The sequence below is a fragment of the Rhinopithecus roxellana genome, chromosome 13, assembly GCF_007565055.1.
Source record: "Rhinopithecus roxellana isolate Shanxi Qingling chromosome 13, ASM756505v1, whole genome shotgun sequence".
Taxonomy (NCBI): domain Eukaryota; kingdom Metazoa; phylum Chordata; class Mammalia; order Primates; family Cercopithecidae; genus Rhinopithecus; species Rhinopithecus roxellana.
In genome coordinates this window covers 18,962,294-18,981,942 of record NC_044561.1, presented here as the reverse complement: position 1 = coordinate 18,981,942, position 19,649 = coordinate 18,962,294, and the positions used below count along the sequence as shown (strand labels likewise).

The 19,649-nt window shown below is 47.8% G+C and overlaps 1 long non-coding RNA gene across 1 annotated transcript; it reads right to left on the bottom strand.

Moving 5' to 3' along the window:
• Positions 1 to 255: 255 nt before the first annotated feature.
• LOC115892769 lies at positions 256 to 19,302 on the bottom strand. Its single transcript, XR_004052674.1, has 4 exons — positions 19,213 to 19,302; positions 16,971 to 17,055; positions 6,856 to 6,989; positions 256 to 353 (listed from the first exon to the last, which is right to left on the bottom strand). It is a non-coding gene; the product is annotated as an uncharacterized LOC115892769 (long non-coding RNA).
• Positions 19,303 to 19,649: the final 347 nt, after the last annotated feature.

Sequence of the window (19,649 nt, the reverse complement as noted above, 5' to 3'; positions counted from 1 at the left end):
CAGGTTTTTCTCTGGCTGCGTAAATGACCCACTTGGCCAAACCAATCCCCTGGGCCTTATGCAAACCAGACACCTCCTCCTCCAGCATCCCAATATAAGCAACCACTTTTTCCGCCACACACGGGGTTCCTCTTTGTTCTGAGCCCCCACCTCTGTGTCTGTACAGAAGAGCTGTTTTCTTCTTTTTTTTCTTCTTTCTTGCCTATTAAACTTTTTGCTCCTTAAAACTACTCTATGTGTGTTCGTGTCACTTACCTACATCAGCGCAAAACCAAGGACCCTGGTGTTCCTCCCATCATCAGAGCCGTATCAGTAGCCACCACCTCTGCCATGCTGCCGGGTCATTCAGGAATCTGTAAATTTACATACATATTCATATGCATGTGACTGTTCTGTGCTGGTGTGTATGGACAGGTACATTTATGCTATTGTGTTTGGTCTGAATGTGTGTGCATGTTGTGTAGGTGTAATGTGAACATGCATGTGTATCTACAGGTACCCTCCTGCAAATATCTACATGTGTGGATGACTGTGTGGGTGGGCACAAATATTTGTTCATTCACTGTTCATTCATCAGTTCAACAAAGATGGATTGGTGTTGTAGGCACTGTGCCAAGTTCTGAAGATGAGTAAGACACAGTATACAGATGAGTATATACCAGGGTACATGAGTGGTAGATGTGTATTCCAGTACTATGTAGGTGCCTCTGAAAACTTTGCACAAGCTAAGAGAGTTCCTGATTGCATCTTTAGCATCTGTTGATGCTAAAAGATGCTGCAGTGGTCTCTCCCCAGTCCCCAAGGAATAGATTCCAACAATCCCCCTGGAAGCCTCAGGCAACAGAGGCAGCCGCTGCCCACCATTCCACTTGGCTGGAAGGCTAAAGTTCTGGGTCCCTCATCATCATCCCAGCCACTCCACCCTCTCCACCCATTGAGAGGTGAGAGAGCATTTCTCGATTACAGGGCACCAAGAGTCCAGGCCACTGGAAGCCACCTGGCCTTCACATGGTTTTATGGTTTCACAGTTAATATTTGGCCTTGGGTTATTTCTGCTCTAAGAGGTAAGCCAGAAAAGGCAGGAGACAGACGGCGGCAGGGGAGATAAGGTGTCAGGTCACCTGCACGAGGCACCTGCCCTGGTAGCTGCCTCAGGCATCATTATATGTACGGAGTTCAGGTCCTGCCAAAGGAGGGAGGTATCCAAAGAGGGAGAGAGAAAAGGCTTCAGGAACATGGCTGGGAAACAGAGCCCTTTGCAAAATGCTTCTGAGGAGCCTAGAGTCCCCTATACAACCTCCTAAAGAATCCAGGAAGCCTCTCTACCAATAGCCAGCCTGTGCTTGGTCACCTTCTAGGACATGAGGAGTTCACTATCTCCAAGATGCTCTCTCTTTTTTTTTTTTTTTTTTTTGAGATGGAGTTTCGCTCTTGTTGCCCAGGCTGGACGATGGTGCAATCTTGGCTCACTGCAACCTCCGCTTCCTGGGTTCAAGCGATTCTCCTGCCTCGGCCTCCTGAGTAGCTGGGATTACATGCGCCCGCCACCACACCCGGCTAATTTTTTTTATTTTTAGTAGAGATGGGGTTTCACCACATTGGCCGGGCTGGTCTCGAACTCCTGACCTCAGATGATCCACCCACCTTGGCCTCCCAAACTGCTGGGATTACAGGCATGAGCCACTGCGCCCGGCAAGATGCTCTGTTAAAAATGTCTCCTTTATACCGAGACAAAAGTCTACCTCCTTCCATTCATCAATCCTAATTTCTCTCAAAAAAAAAAAGAATCTCCCTAAGAATAACTGTCCTTTGATTAATGACTCCAGAAAGTCACTGTTTCAAATGCTAATACATCACCTGGGAAAAATACATTATAATTTTCTGGTTATTCGAGTGGTTTTCTTTCCCATTTGACGTCTTTAAATTCCCTAAGAATAGGAATGGATATATACATACATACATATATATACACACACACAGGCACACACACATATATGTCATACACTACCTAGTAATATATGTACATGTGTATATGTATTTATACTTTATATGTAAATACTATATGTGTATCATATATTGTTTATATAGTTATGTGTGTGCATGTGTGTATATATATACACAGACATATATACTATACTGTATATACCACCATTAATTAATATTTACTATACTGGGCACCATGCTGAGTTCACATGTGGGCTCTCTTATTGAATCTCCACAACACTATGGAGCATTATTATTCCTATTTTCTAGAGGAGAACATTGAGGGGTTAAGTACCTACCTCTCAGCTAATTAGTAGGATTCAGACCCAGTCATTCTGATTTTAAGCCTGTCCCTGAAGCACCACACTATAATCTTTTCTATGCCTTGCACATACTAAGCCTAAATTAATGCTGGGTGAAATAATTATTTATTGAATTAATTAAATAACCTAGGCCGTGCTTGGTGGCTCACGTCTATAATCCTAGCACTTAGGGAGGCCAAGGCAGACAGATCATGTGAACTCAGTAGTTCAAGACCACCCTGGCCAATATGGCAAAATGCCATCTCTACCAAAAATACAAAAGTTAGCGGGGTGTAGTAGCGTGCACCTGTAGTCCCAGCTACTCGGAGGCAGAGGTTGCAGTGAGCCAAGATTGCGCCACTGCACCCCAGCCTGGGCGATAGAGGAAGACTGCATCTCATAATAACAAAAAAAAAGGCCGGGTGCGATGGCTCACACCTGTAATCCCAACACTTTGGGAGGCTGAGGCGGGCGGATCACCTGAGGTCGGGAGTTTGAAACCAGCCTGACAAACATGGAAAAGCCCCGTCTCTACTAAAAATTAAAAAAAAATTAGTCAGGCATGGTGGCACATGCCTGTAGTCCCAGCTACTTGGGAGGCTGAGGCAGGAGAATCACTTGAACCGGGGAGGCGGAGGTTGTGGTGAGCCGAGATCGTGCCATTGCACTCCAGCCTGGGCAACAAGAGTGAAACACCGTCTCAAATAAATAAATAATAAAAATAAAAACAACCCATCCGTTCCCAATAACACAAAACACGAGTGAGTTTATCTCATCAGTCATTTGCATCTGGAAACATAGGACAGATGAACTTACATGGAGGACAAGAGACAGTCTGGGGCCCAGGCCAGAGAAGACAGGGTCTCACTCACTCTGCCACCCAGGCTAGAGTGCAGTGGCATGATCTTGGCTCACTGCAGCCTCAACCTCCAGGGCTCATGTGATCCTCCCAGCTCAGCCTCCTGAGTAGCTGGGACTACAGGTATGCACCACTACGCCTGGCTAATTTTTTTTTTTTTTTGTAGAGACAGAGTTTCACCATGTTGCCCAGACTGGTTCCAAACTCCTGGGTTCAAGTGATCCACCCACTTCGGCCTCCTAAAGTGCTGGGATTATAGGCGTGAACCACCACACCTGGCCTTAGACTGGGTCTTTCGACTTCAAGGTGTTCCCAGTGTAGTTGCGGAGAAAGATGAAAGGAAATGCAGTGGGCTTCTGAGTTTCCCCCCAAATCACTCTTGAGCCGAGTCCCTTCGAAGAACCCGAGTCCTTTACCTAGAATGCCTCTCTCCCTTACGTCAGTCTCTCCTCCATCAAGACCCAGCTCAAATGTCACCTTTTCCTTGCAGCTCAAGCTACCCATTTTTTTCTCTCAAGGCAGAATGATTCCTACTTCAGCTGGGTTCCCCCTGCCTTCATACATACCCCGCTATCACACACATCACATCATACTGCATTTATGCGTTTATCTTGTCTATCTCTGTACACCATGAATGGCTCAAATGCTGAGCTTTTTAGTCTCAGGGCCCCGTACAGGGCTTTGCAGAGTCAGCACTCAGTAAATGTATGTTGTCAGTGAGTCAGCGAGTGAGCAAGAGATGGAATAAAGAGAGAGCCGTCTTGCAGAAAGGAAAAACCCCGGGCGCAAGACTAGACCAGGACTTTGTACCTCACAAATAAACATGTGGGTTTTTACCACTGTTATGCTCCTGCCACAAGGGTTGGCACGGCAACCCCCTCCTTCTCCAGAGCCAGGGTCCTCCAGAGGCCTCCCCACCACTCCGGTGAGAAGTGAAGTGTGAATCATCTGCCACCCCAACACCCTCAGAGAGGCCAGCCAGCCTCCTGCCCTTCTCCCTAGCTGTGCCAGAACAGCAGGGCCCCCAACGCTGGAAAGTTTGCCAACTGAGTGCACTAGGGAGAGTCCACCAGGACTAAGGGGGAGAGTCTAGAAAACATCAGAGGCTAAGGAATCTAAGAGAAGCAGGAATCAGTAGGAGGTGGAGAGAAGAATTCAGTGAGGCCCAAGTGGGCAGAGACTACAATGAACAAGTTCCAGATAAACAAATAAGGAATTTGTCAGGGTAAAAGAGGAGAGCTCCCAAAGACACAACTGTTACCCCTTTGGGAACGTTAAGGCCAGCAGGAAAGGCCCAAGACCCAAGGCAGGATCGGGGATGAGCCAGGTAGAGAAGTCTGCAGGGCACATGAGGCCGAGAGGGCACTTAACATCTAAGGCTAGCTATTGCCCAGAGAAGGGGACTCCTACAGGGCAAGGTTTTCTCTCTCTTTTTTTTTTTTTCTGAGACAGAGTCTCACTCTGTCACCCAGGCTAGAGTGCAGTGGAGCAAGTTTGGCTTACTGCAACCTCCATCTCCCGGGGCAAGGTTTTCTTATAGGGACTGGTGGAGAATTCACCAGGCTTAGATCAAAAAAGAAAAAAGAAAGAAAGAAAAAAAGAACAAATGGTAACAAGCACATGAAAAAAAGCTCAACGCCATTAGTCATTAGGGAAATATAAATTTTTTTTTTTTTGAGACGGAGTCTCTCTCTGTCACCCAGGTTGGAGTGCAATGGCGTGATATCAGCTGACTGCAACCTTAGCCTCTCGGGTTCAACCAATTCTCCTGCCTCAGCCTCCTGAGTAGCTAGGATTACAGGCACCCGCCATCATGTCCGGCTAATTTTAGTATTTTTAGTAGAGACGAGGTTTCACTATATTGGCCAGGCTGGTCTTGAACTCCTGACATCAGGTGATCTGCCTGCCTTGGCCTCCCAAAGAGCTGGGATTACAGGCATGAGCCACCACACCTGGCTGGGAAATACAAATTGAAACCACAAATCAAAACCACAATGAGATACCACTGCCCACCCACTTACTAGGATGGCTATAATCAAAAAAGCAAACAATGGTTGGGTGCAGGGCTCACACCTGTAATCTCAGCACTTTGGGAGGCTGAGGTGGGAGGATCATTTGCGCTCAGGAGTTCAAGACCAGCCTGGGCAATATAGCAAGACTCCATCTCTACAAAAAATCAAAAAATTAGTCGGGCATGGTGGTGCATGCCACGTTGGGGTGGAATAGTCCCAGCTACTCAGGAGGCTAAGGTGGGAGGATTACTTGAGCCCAGGAGATCAAGGCTGCAGTAAGCCATGATTATGCCTTGCACTCCAGCCTGGGCGACAGAGCAAGACCCTGTCTCAGAATAATAATAATAATAATAATGTGTTTATGATAATGTGGATAAACTTTACACATTGCTGGTGGGAATGTAAAATGGTACAGCTGCTTTAAAGAACAGTCTGGAGGTTTCTCAAAATGTGAAACAGAGTAATCCTATGACTCAGCAATTCCACTCCTACGTATATACCCAGAAGAACTCAAAACAGGTATTTAAACAAAACCTGACATACAAATGTTCACAGCAGCACTATTCACAATCACCAAAGGGTGAAAACAATTCAAAAGTCCATCAACTAATGAATGGATGAACCAAAGGTGGTATATTCCACACAATGGACTATTATTCAACTTACAAAAAGAATGAAGTGCTGATACATGCTACAGCATGAATGAGCCTCAAAAATATTATTCTGGGCCAGACACGGTGGCTCACTCCTGTAATCCCAGCACTTCTGGTGGCTGAGGCGGGAGGATTGCCTGAGCCTGGTCAACATGGTGAAACCCCATCTCTACTAAAAATACAAACAAGTCCGGGCCCGGTGGGTCATGCCTGCAATCCCAGCACTTTGGGAGGCCGAGGCAGGCAGATTACCTGAGGTCAGGAGTTCAAGACCAGCCTAGCCAACATGGTGAAACCTCATCTCTACTAAAGATACAAAAAAATTAGCCAGGTATGGTGGCATGTGCCTGTAGTCCCAGGCTACTCGGGAGGCTGAGGCAGGAGAATCACTTGAACCTGGGAGGCAGAGGTTGCAGTGAGCCAAGATTGCGCCAGTGCACTCCAACCTGGACGACAGAGTGAGACTCTGTCTCAAAAAAAAATAAAAAATAAAAAAATTTTAAAAAATTAGCTGGGCATAGTGAACAAAAGGTAACAAGCACATGAAACATGTGTACAGGTATGTGCCAGTAATCCCAGCTACTCGGGAGGCTGAGGCACGAGAATCACTTGAACCCAGGAGGCAGAGGTTGCAGTAAGCTGAGATCACGCCACTGCTCTCCAGCCTGGGCGACAGAGCACAACTTTGTCTCAAAATAAATAAATAAATAAATAAATAAATAAATAAATAAATAAATAAAATTCTAAAACAAAAAAAAATTATGCTGAGTTAAAGAAGCCAGACACAATAGGTCACGTACTGTATGATTCCATTTATATTAAATGTCCAGAGTAGGCAAATTCATAGGGACAGAAAGCAGATGAGTGGTTGCCAGGGCCTAAGGCAAGGGAGGAATGGTAAGTGACTGTTTAAGGAGTATAAGGTTTCTTTTTGGGATGATAAACATATTTTGGAACTACATAGAGGTAATAGTTGCATAATATCATAAATGTGCTAAAATGCCATTGAATCATACACTTTAAAAATGGTTAATTTTGGTGCATACCTGTAGTCCCAGGGACTTGGGAGGTTAACTTGAGTCCATGAGCTCTGGGCTATAATGCACTCTGCCAGTTGGGCATCCACACTGAGTTTGACATCAATATGGTGACCTCCCAGGAGCGAGGGACAACCAGCGGCCTAAGGAGGGATGAACAGCCCAGGCCAGAAACTGAACAGGTCAAAACTCCTGTGCTGATCAATAAAGGTATCACACCTGTAAATAGTCACTGTACTCCAGCCTGGATAACATAGCAAGATCCCATCTCTACTAAATAAATAAAATGGTTAATTTTATGTTGTGTGAATTTCATCTTCATTTATTAAAAAAAAAAAAAAAAAAAAAAAGAACATTGGTTGCAGTGAGCCAAAATTGCACCACTGCGCTGCAGCCTGGGTGACAGAGTGAGACCCTGTCTCAAAAAAAAAAAAGAATATTGGCTATCAGAGCCATTTAAGTCACTCATAGTCCTTTGCCTTCTCCACCCAGGTGGACACCAGGTCTCTCTGCCTAAGAAAGGCAGGGAGTTGCAGCTAGGGAGCTTTACCAACCCTGCCAGGCACTGAGGCACAGACCCCCTCCATTGCCTGCCTCCTCTCCACCTCAGCAACTCTCTCTCTGCCACAGGTGCCCCTGAACCCTCAGAGGTGTCAGGACAGGAAACTGGGGCAGAGGGCCAGCTCCTTAGCACTGACCTTCCCTTGAGCTCACTAAGTGGTTCCTTCATGGGTTTGCACAGTCAATAATTCACCAGCCTGCCAAGGTGCTAGCAGGACAGAAAAGCCCCCTACTGCTTTCCGGCTAAAGGGGCCCAGGCTGATGAGGGAGATTCTCTCTGCTGCTCCATAAACACTGACCACGTACTGATGGCTTACTATGGGCCAGCACAGTACATGGGATTCAACATGATTATCACATTGCATCCTCATGATAACCCTGTGAGACAGACGGTGTCAAGTCAAGGCCACAGTAGGATTTTTGTGGATCTGAGACACTGTTGCTTTTGTGGGCCCCTTCCTCTATAAAAATAAATACTAAAAATTATGTTTTACAACTACATTGATAAAAGTATACTTAATAATGTCTTAATATATTAAGACGTTTTCTTTGACCTACATTTTCGTTTCTTTCTTCAGATGTGAAAAGTAACCAAAACTATTTTTTTTTTCTTTTGAGACAAAGTCTTACTCTGTCACCCAGGCTGCAGTGCAGGGGTCTCAAACCCCTGACCTCATGATCTGCCCGCTTTGGCCTCCCAAAGTGCTGGGATTACAGACATGAGCCATCGCATCCGACCCTTTTTTTTTTTCTTTTTTTCTTTCCTAGAGGGAGTCTCACTCTGTCGCCCAGGCTGGAGAACAGTAGCACAATCTTGGCTCACTGCAACCTCCACCCCCTGGGTCAAGTGATTCTCCTGCTTCAGTCTCCCAAATAGCTGGGCCTACAGGCACATGCCACCATGTCAGCTAATTTTTGTATTTTTAGTAAAGACAGAGTTTCACTATGTTGGCCAAGCTGGTCTCAAACTCCTGACCTCAGGTGACCCGCCTGCCTTGGCCTCCGAAAGTGCTGGCCAAAAAATAACTAAAACATTTTTATGGACCCTTAAAAGTACCATGGGACCTAGAATATTGAGCCTCTTGTGCTTGATGAATGAGTCAGTCCGGATACTACTGTTATTTCACAGATGAGAAAACTGAGGCCTAAATTGCAGAGCTAAAAAGTGGTAGGTTATAGAAGAAGAAGGATTGGGGGGAAAAAAGTGGCAGGGATACATCTGTGGGCAACTGATTTTAGAAAAGGGTGCCAAGAAAATTTAATGGGGAAAGAATAGTGTTTTCTACAAATGGTACTGGTACAGCTAAATATCCACAAACAAAAGAATAAAGTAGACCCCTACTTCATACTATATATAAAAATTAATTAGGCTGGGCGCGGTGGCTCACACCTATAATCCCAGCACTTTGGGAGGCTAAGGTGGGCGGATCACCTGAGGTCAGGAGTTCCGAGACAAGCCTGACCAACATGGAGAAACCCCGTCTCTACTAAAAATACAAAATTAGCTGGGTATGGTGGCACATGCCTGTAATCCCAGCTACTTGGGAGGCTGTGGCAGGAGAATCACTTGAACCTGGGAGGCAGAGGTTGCGGCAAGCCAAGATTATGCCATTGCACTATATCCTGGACAACAAGAGCAAAACTCCATCTCAAAAAAAATTTTTTTTAATTAATTAAAAATAAATCAAAAACCTAAATGTAAGAGCTAAAATCATTAAACTCTTGGAAGAAAACATAGATTAAATCTTCATGGTTTCTTAGCTCTGACACCTAAAGCACAAGTAACTAAAAAATATATATTTTCAAATCACATACCTGATAAGGGTCTAGTATATAGAATACATTAAGAACTCGCACAATTTGGCCAGGTGTGGTGACTCACGTCTGTAAACCCAACACTCTGAGGGGCCGAGGTGGGCGGACCACAAGGTCAGGAGTTCAAGACCATTCTGGCCAACATGGTGAAACCCTGACTCTACTAAAAATACAAAAATTAGCTGGGCGTGATGGCATGCACCTGTAATCCCAGCTACTCCAGAGGCTTAAGCAGGAGAATCGCTTAAGCCTGGGAGGCGGAGGTTTCAGTGAGCCGAGATGGCGCCATTGCACTCTAGTCTGTGTAACAGAGCAAGACTCCATCTCGGTGCGGTGGCAGGAGGGAACAACTCCCACAATTCAAATATAAAAAGATAAATAAATAATTCCAAGATAAAAATGGGGGCTGGGCATGGTGGCTCATGCGTATAATCTCAGCACTTTGGGAGGACAGGACAGGAGGATCACTTGAGGCCAGGAGTTTAAGACAAGTCTGAGAAACACAGCAAGACCCCATCTCTATTTAAAAAAAAAAAAATTGGCCGGGCGCGGTGGCTCAAGCCTGTAATCCCAGCACTTTGGGAGGCCGAGACGGGCGGATCACGAGGTCAGGAGTTCGAGACCATCCTGGCTAACACGGTGAAACCCCGTCTCTACTAAAAAACACAAAAAGCTAGCCGGGCGAGGTGGCTGGCGCCTGTAGTCCCAGCTACTCGGGAGGCTGAGGCAGGAGAATGGCGTGAACCCGGGAAGCGGAGCTTGCAGTGAGCTGAGATCCGGCCACTGCACTCCAGTCCGGGTGACAGAGCGAGACTCCGTCTCAAAAAAAAAAAAAAAAAAAAAAAAAAAAAAAAAAAAAATTAAGGGGCCAGGTGCAGTGGTTCACACCTGTAATCCCAGCACTTTGGGAGACCAAGGCAGGTGGATTGCTTGAGGTCAGGAGTTCAAGAACAGCCTGGGCAACATGACGAAACCCCATCTCTACAAAAAATAAAAAATTTAACCAGGTGTGGTGATATGTGAGTCCCAGCTATTTGGGAGGCTGAGGTGGGAGGATCACTTGGGCCCAGGAGGTTGAGGCTACAGTGAGCCATAGTCATATCACTGCACTCCACCCCAGGTGACAGAGCGAGACCTGTCTCAAAAAAATTTATTTTTTAATTAGTGGGGCATGGTAGTGCGTGCCCATGGCCCCAGCTACTCCAGATGCTGGGGCAGGAGGATCCTGTGAGCCTGGGAGTTCGAGGTTGCAGTGAGCTATGATCACGCCACTGCACTCCAGCCTGGGCAACAAAGTGAGACCCTATCTCTTGAAATACATAATTAAAAAAAAAAAATTAACACAGCCGGGTGCAGTGGCTCACGCCTGTAATCCCAGCACTTTGGGAGGCTGAAGCAGGTGGATCACAAGGTTAGGAGATCGAGACCATCCTGGCTAACACGGTGAAACCCCATCTCTACTAAAAATACAAAAAGTTAGCTGGGCGTGGTGGTAGGCACCTGTAGTCTCAGCTACTCGGGAGGCTGAGGCAGGAGAATGGTGTGAACCCGGGAGGTGGAGCTGGCAGTGAGCCAAGATAGGGCAACTGCACTCCAGCCGGGGGGACAGAGCGAGACTCCAGCTCAAAAAAAAAAAAAAAAAAAAAAAATTAACACATGTCCACAAAAAATCTGTACAGAATGTTCACAGCAGCATCATTAATAATAGCCAAATAGCCAAAAAGTGGAAACAAGCCAAATGTCCATCAAATGAGGAATGTACAAACAAAATGTGGTCTGTCCATACAATGGAATATTATTCAGCCATGAAAAGAAATGAAGTAATGATACATGCTACAACATGGATGTACCTTGGAAGCATTATGCTTAGTGGAAGAAGCCAGGCACAAAAAGCTACATATTATATGAGTCTATCTATAGAAAATGCCCAGAATAGGCAAATCCATTGAGACAGAAAGTAAATCTTAGTGGTTGTCAGGAACTGGGAGGAAAGGGAATCGAGGGGTGACTGCTAATGGGTAAAGATTTCTTTTTGGGGTGATGAAAATAGTCTGGAAAGGCCAGGCGTGGTGGCTCACGCCTGTAATCCCAGCACTTTGGGAGGCCAAGGCGGGTGGATCATGAGGTCAGGAGATCCAGACCATCCTGGCTAACACGGTGAAACCCCGTCTCTACTAAAAAGACAAAAAAATTAGGGTCGGGCGTGGTGGCTCAAGCCTGTAATCCCAGCACTTTGGGAGGCCGAGACGGGCGGATCACGAGGTCCATCCTGGCTAACAAGGGGAAACCCCGTCTCTACTGAAAAATACAAAAAAAAAAAAAACTAGCTGGGCGAGGTGGCGGGCGCCTGTACTCCCAGCTACTCGGGAGGCTGAGGCAGGAGAATAGCATAAACCCGGGAGGCAGAGCTTGCAGTGAGCTGAAATCCGGCCACTGCACTCCAGCCTGGGTGACAGAGCGAGACTCTGTCTCAAAAAAAAAAAAAAAAAGAAAAGAAAAAGAAAATAGTATGGAATTAGACAGTGGGTAATGATTGTGCCACCTTATCAATATACCAAAAACCACTGAATTGTACACTTTAAAATGGTGAGTTTTATGGTATGTGAGTTGAATTTCTATTTTTAAAAAGGAAAATTATTTTGGTAATGGTTGTGTAATTATAAACCTACTAAATATCGAATTGTACACTTTAAAGGGTGAATTGTATGGCATGTGATTTACATCTCAAGAAAGCTATTACCAAAAAAAAAAAAAATTATAGGATTCGTGATCAAATCCAGGTCTTCCCATTCCCAAAACAAATACTCCCAACTGCTCCACCACTCTGCCTTATTTGCCAACTGACTAATCCCAAAGGGGCTCTTTACCTCCCTGTTTTCAACACACAAGCTCCTTTTCCTCTCCTACCCTGCCCTCTGAGTAACAAAAAGGCAAATGCTTTCTTCTTGTTTTCATATTTTATTTTATTTCCACAAAAACTGAAGCACTGTATGGTTTCTTCTTTCTAAGCACAGTGTTGTCCAGCTCAGGCCCTCCTCAAAAGCTCTTAAGTACCTACAAATCCAAAGTCCATTCTCTTTCTCTGAATTATGGAAAGAGAGAAAATAAAATAAAATAAAGTAAAATAAAATAGCCATCCAATTTCCTTAACCTGGAAACCAAGGCCTCTCAAGATCTGGCGCCATCTTTGTTTTCCCAGGACCCTGCTCCACATGGCCAAACAAATCTCCCTGTCCTTCTTTGAGTCATGTCCTTTCCTGCTGTCCCAGTGCCTGCAGAACCCACTCTCCACCCCTCCACTGCATGGCTAAATCCTGACTCTCTGCTCTGATGCTACCTGATACCTTCTCTGAGTTCAGAGTTTCACACACCCAGGCACAAGCATTAATTGCACTTCCTCTGAGCTCTCATGGGTCTCTATTTATCCTTCTACACCTTTCTCCCTGTATTAAACCGTTGAGACATATATTCCTTGAGGACTACACAGTGAACAACCCAACTGGTTGTTGGCACACTGGGACACTCACAAAAGTCACACTGCAACACTTACAAAAGTCTGGCACACTGTGACACTCACAAAAAATACACTGCGACACTCACAAAAGTCACACCAAACCCACTGAAGTGAATTCAATCTCGCCCCCAATCATCCCACTGCTCTTTTTTCCCTAATGTCAGTTTTCCTGCCAACTTAAAAACACTACAGGCAATTTGAACATGATGTTTAGAATTATAATGGATGAAAACCAGTTACAGCCACATTTATTTCATATAAATGAACCTCTGTGAGCTTTATTGCCTTGGTCGCCTTGACTACCCAGCTGCTGGTTAGCATACCCTGCTCAGCCCAAGGGGTGGAAATGTTCCCCTAGCACAGTGATGTCAGCTGGAGTTAAAGGAAGAGAATGAGGTCAGAGGCTGAAGTACCAGCAGCTTCTTGAGTGGTTCATGCTACCATCTCATGGGGACCCCTCCTACCTGTTCCTCAACTCCAACTGAAACAGCCACGGGGTTGGGAAGTCTGAGGCGGTGTGCCACGGATCTGCTCTGACAAGGTGTCAGGAAGGGAGCCAGAGAGAGCCAGGCCAATCCCTACTCTGGGTTTCCCTTAGGTTGTCTTCATCGGAAATGCCTCTCTTTTTTCCTAGCCACTGCTGCCCCCTGGTGCCCTCATCTGCCACACCCTACAACACCCCACCAGCCCTACCCTATGGAACATTGGAAATACATCCCAACAGGTGGGCTCAGTGACTCATGCCTGTAATCTCAGCACTTTAAGAGGCCGAGGCGGGCAGATCACCGAAGTCAGAGTTCGAAACCAGCCTGAGAAACTGGAGAAACACCATCTCTACTAAAAAAACACACACAAAATTAGCTGGGCATGGTGGCATGCACCTGTAATCCCAGCTACTCGGGAGGCTGAGGCAGGAGAACCACTTGAACTCAGGAGGTGGAGGTTGTGGTGAGCCGAGATCACGCCATTGCACTCCAGTCTAGGCAACAAGAGCAAAACTCCATCTCAAAAAAAAAAAAGAGAGAGAAAGAAAAGAAATACATCTCAGCACTTTGGGTGGCAAAAACAGGTGAATCGCTTGAGGTCAGGAGTTTGAGACCAGCCTGACCAACATGGGGAAACCCCTTCTCTACTAAAAATACAAAAATTATCTGGGTGTGGTGACACACACCTGTCCCAGCTACTCGGGAGGCTGAGGCAGGGGAATTGCTTGCACCCAGGAGGCAGAGGTTGCAGTGAGCTGAGATCACGCCACTGCACCCCAGCCTGAGCAACAGAGTAAGACCCTGTCTCAGAAAACAAAAACAAACAAAAAAAATGTGATTTACATTTTCTAGTAGCCACATTTCAAAAGGGAAAAATAAAACAGGTGAAATTAATTTTAATAATACATTTATTTTATGACCAGGCACAGTGACCTACACCTGTAATCCCAGTACTTTGGGAGGCCAAGGCAGGAGGATCTCCTTGCTGGTTTCAAGAGCTTGAAACCAGCCTAGGCAACATAGTAAGGCCACATCTCTACAAAATAATATGAATAGTAATGTATTCTATGTAGCCCAGTATACACAAACTATTAGCAGTTCAATATATGATCAGTATTAAAAAAAATTTTTTTTTTGAGACGGAGTCTCTCCTGTCCCCAGGCTGGAGTGCAGTGACGCAATCTTGGCTCACTGCAACCTCCACTTCCCGGATTCAAGTGACTTTCCTGCCTCAGCCTCCCTAGTAGCTGGGACCACAGGCACACACCACCACGCCCAGCTAATTTTTTTGTATTTTTTAGTAGAGACGGGGTTTCACCACATTGGCCAGGATGGTCTTGATCTCCTGGCCTCGTGATCCACCCGCCTCAGCCTCCCAAAGTGCTGGGATTATAGTCGTGAGCCACCATGCCTGGCCCAGTATAAAAATTATTAATGAAATATTCTACATTCTTTCTTCCATGCTAACTCTTCAAAATCTAGCGTGTCCTTTATACTTCTAGCACACCTGAAATCAGACAAGACACATGTCAAGTGCCCAACAGCCACATGTGGTTCATGGCTACTGTGCTGGAGAGCCTAGTGTCTGTGCCAGACAACTTAGTGCTTGTCCCTTGAACAGTACTGTCTCTGCGGGCCTAACCAGAGCTGCCCGTGCCCCGAACCAAATTTATCTCTAGGCCAGTTCTGTTCCCTGTGCTCCAAGCTCGGAGACCCAGCTTCCTGCTTGTCATCTCCACTTTCCTGTCTTACAGAAATCTCTGTAAGTTCATCAAAACTGCATTTGCATTTTCCTCCCCAAAATGTATCTCCCACAACCCACTCCAACTCAGTCAGTGGCACCACAGTCCACCCAGTTGCTAGAAGTCAAATCCAAGGAGTCACACTTTTCCTTCATCCAAATGGTCATAAAGTCCTGTCAATTCTGTCCACGCCCGGATAATTTTTGTATTTTTAGTAGACACGAAGTTTCACCATGTTGGCCAAGATGGTATCGATCTCTTGACCTCATGATCTGCCCGCCTCGGCCTCCCAAAGTGCTGGGATTACAGGCGTGAGTCACCACGCCTGGCCTCAATGATTTCTAACTAGTTTAACTCCTACCCTTCCCACCTTCTCACTCCACACCCACACAGAGCAGCTAGAGGGACTGGACCACTCCCCTACCCACATCCCTCCACCAGCTTCCCGATGCCTTCTACTAAAATCCAAACTCCTGGCCTAGCTTTGCCACACCCTCCACAACTTGCTCCCTGCACCTCACTGCCCATCACTCTCGCACTGGCCATATGCCTCAAATCTGCTAAACTCATTTCCACTTCCTGGTCCCTCTCTCCGGAGTGCTCTTCCTCCAGATCCTTCCATGCCTGGCTCCTTCTCATCATTCGGGTCTCTTGAGTGGCCTTCCCTCTCCACCTTATCTGCAATAGTCCCTTCATCCTTAGTCGTTTACTAGCCCATCATCTTTTTACGTTCTCCAGAGCATTCATCACTTCCTGATATTATTTGTCTAATTGGTTATTTGCCTTCTGTCTTCTTCCAGTACAACATAAGCTCCATGACAGAAAGCATTTCTCTTGTATTGTTCATCGCTGTTTTTGGAGCAAATAGAACAGCATCTAGCACAGAGTAACACATGCATGAGTGTGTGAGTGGATGAATGCTATTCCCTCTGTCTGGAACACTCTCTCCATTCCATGGCTGGCTCCTCCTCTTTCAGGTCTTAGGCTAAGTGTTACCTGCTCAGAGAGTCCTCCAAGAATGGCCTGCTTTGTTCTCTATCTTAGCACCCTCCTTGCTACCCTCGTAGCGCATACCACAATTTTTATTTTTTATTTTTTGTTTTTGAGACAGAGTTTCGCTCTTGTTGCACAGACTGGAGTGCAGTGGTACAATCTCGGCTCACCACAACCTCCGCCTTCCAGGTTCAAGCGATTCCCTTGCCTCAGCCTCCTGAGTAGCTGGGATTAGAGGCATGCGCCACGACACTCAGCTAATTTTGTATTTTTAGTAGAGATGGGGTTTCTCCATGTTGGTCAGGCTGGTCTCGAACTCCCAACCGCAGGTGATCTGCCCGCCTCAGCCTCCCAAAATGCTGGGATTACAGGCGTGAGCCACTGCACCCGGCCTCACAATTTTGACTTTAACCAATTCGTTTACTTTCTTTTTTGTCTTCTCCCACTGCCCTTATCACCACTTCTAGACCCTGCACTCCATAAACAGGGTCAATGTCTGTACAGTTCACTCCTGTCACTCATTGCCTAGCACAAAGCCTGGCATGTGGTGGATGTCCAATAAACACTGGTTGTGAATGAATAACCAACTCTTCCTGGGACCTCCCAGGCCTGCCCAGGAGAACAATCCCAGAGGAGTATCCCACCAGGTCCCTACAAAAAATCTGCCTCGCCCTAGTCACCTCTGATTTCCAGGAGCTGTAGCTCCCACCTTACTGGAACACTGAGGCTGCCTGGGCGTGATGTGAGCTGACCACCCCAGCTTCAAAGAAAGGAGCAAGACTGGGGCAGAAAGAGAGGATCGTTTTCCCCAGAGTATACATCTGAGTCTTGCCAATTTCCCTCCCTCCCTCCCCCAGGGTCATCAGACCCCTCCTCCCAACAAGGATCCCAGGAGTCCACCTAGGTTGGGCTGAGGGAGGGTTTCTGACCCAGCTCCCACCCTCCCCAGTACCAGTACCTATCCCAACCCCAATGGGTGGAGCTCACAGCCAGGACTTCAGTGTTCCCACTTACCAAGCCAGAAAGCAACAGAGTCTGTCGGCGGGAGCTCCCATCCCCACACTGTGGCCAGAGCGTTCTACAACGCCCTTGGGCACACCTGAAATTATAGAAGCCACATGTCAAGTGCGCAACAGCAACATATGGTTAGTGGTTATTGTACCAGACGGCTTAGCTCTTGCACTCCGAACATCATGGCCCCAGGATTTCTGTTAGAAACCCTTCCACTCAAGTCTCAAGCCTTAGAGATCATGGAACCCAAGCTCTTCACTGCAGGGACAGGCCCAGGGTCATACAGCCAAGGCCAGAACCCCAGGCTCCTGTGGGTGGGGGTAACAGACACAGTGTCCCCTAGAGCCCAGGAGTTCAGGCCACCTATGCCTTTTCTCATTTCTTTCTTCCATTCTTCCTCCCCTGCATCAGGAAGCCCATGAGAAGTCAGGTTATAACTTCCTCACACCTGGGCTTTCACCTCCATGGTTATATTTCCAAACCCACAGTACTGGGCAGGGCAGGGAAGTAGGTGGCAGGTTTTGGTTTGGGGGGATTGTGTTTGTTTGTTTGAGAGGGGTCTCCTCGCTGTCACCCAGCCTGGAGTGCAGTAGTGCAATCAAATGCACCACTGGAGTGCAGTCGAGGATCACTGCCGCCTCGACCTTCTGGGCTCAAGCCCCATCTTCCCACCTCGGCCTCCCATGTCCAGCTAATTTTTTTTCTTTAGAGATGAGGTTACTTACTACATTGCCCAGGGTGGTCTTGAACCCCTGACCTCTAGTGATCCTCCCATCTTGGCCTCACAAAGTGCTGAGGTTATGGGTATAAGCCACCACGTCCAGGCTGTTTCCCCTTTCTGAAAGCTGTCCATGGTGACACTGACGCCTGGGTGAAGTGACCTGCACAAGCACACACAGTGAGGTGGAAGCACTGCCATGACCAGCCCAGGAATGCTCTCTCCAGCTCAGGGCCGGGTCCCACTGCCCTGGCACCTCCTGGAAGGACCTGGGTCTGGGCCCCCATGCTGCCAGCTCTGACATAGAAGGCGGTCAGTGGATCAGGCCCAGCCTATAGCTGCTCCAGGTACCGGAAGGATCAGGCCCAGCCCACAGCCAATCAGGGTCAGGCGGGGAAGGGCTCAATGTGGAGTCACTCTCAGTACAGCCACTGAGAGCCAGGGCTCTGGCCCCTCCACTGCCACTCTTCTGCTCCAGGGACAGCTGTGCCAGCCAAGCGCCACCTCAGGAGTGGGTCAGCATCGTTGTCCCCTCTGCCCCCTAAGGGCCTGGGAGATCCTGAGGGGAAAAAAACCAAGGCCCTTTGACAAGTAACTCTGACCAAAAGCAAAAAAATGGCCAGGCACGGTGGCTCACACCTGTAATCCTAGCACTTTGGGAGGCTGAGGCGGTCAGACTCTTGAGGCCAGGAGTTCAAGACCAGCCTGAACAATATAGTGAAACCTTGCCTCTAGTAAAAATACAAAAATTAGCCAGGCATGGTGGTGAGTGCCTGTAATCCCAGCTACTCAGGAGGCTGAGGCAGGAGAATTGTTTAGACCCGGAAGGGAGAGGTTGCAGTGAGCCGAGATGGCACCACTGCACTCCAACCTGGGCAACAGAGCAAGACTCCAAAAAAAAAAAAAAAAACGAAAAAACAAACGGAAAAAGCAAGGCCTAGGCTCCACATATTCCCTCCCCTCACCATCCTCCACGGACTCTGCTCACCCTCATGGTGTGTAGGGCTTGGAGACACAGGTGACAAGGGCACGGTGATGGCCAGCCGACCACCTGGCACGAACCGCAACGGTTGGACCGATGCGGTGGCTCCGCCTGTGATCCCAGAGCTTTGGGAGGCCGAGGCGGGAGGATCACTTGAGCCCAGGATGTGGAAGCTGACTGAGCCGAGATGACGTCACTGCACTCCAGCCTGGGTGACACAGGGAGGAGACTCCTTTCAAAAAAAGAAAAAAGGAAAGAAAGAGAAAGTGAGGGACAGAGAGAAGGAAGGAAAAGAAAGAAAGAAAGAAAAGACAAGACAAAAGAGAAAAAAGAAAGGCAAGAGAAAGGAAACGCAGGGACTGACTGAGGGACTGATGGAGGAGCGGTGTGAGTCGGGCTGGGGCCCCGACTGACTGATCGGCTGATAGGATGACCGGCTGCACTGGGGTTGCTGAGGGGTGGCGGCGACAGCCGGCCTCTCATCCTCGGTTTCCGCCTGCCTCTGCCTCAAGCCAACTCACCGCGTGGCCTCTTCCGCCACTAACCGGCGCCTGAACCAAAACGCAAGGAGCCTGACGGACGAGGCTCCCTCAGAAAGTCGTCCGAGCCCCGGCGCTGCTCCACGGCGCCACCTCGAGGAAGCGCCTGGAAGGGAGGGGCTGGGAAGTGGGCGGGGTCAGGGGCGGGGCTACAGGTGGAGCGGCGGCGGGAGCTCCCTCATCCTCTTTCCCGCGACGCAGCTCCTCTTCCCAGCCTCCTTGGCTCGCCTCTGGAGCCTCTTCCTCCTCCCGCTTCCGAGTGGGCGGGTCCCCGCTGGAGCCTGAGTCGCACTGCAGACCTATCCTGCGGCCTGATGGGGTGAAAAAAACTCCCAGTTTCCCATTAGGACCCCCTGGCAGCCTGGGAATCCCGACTGTTCCAGGGGCCCGCTAGGGCAAGTGACGGCCGAACCTTTGGGCGCCAGGCTGGCAGCAGACGTGAT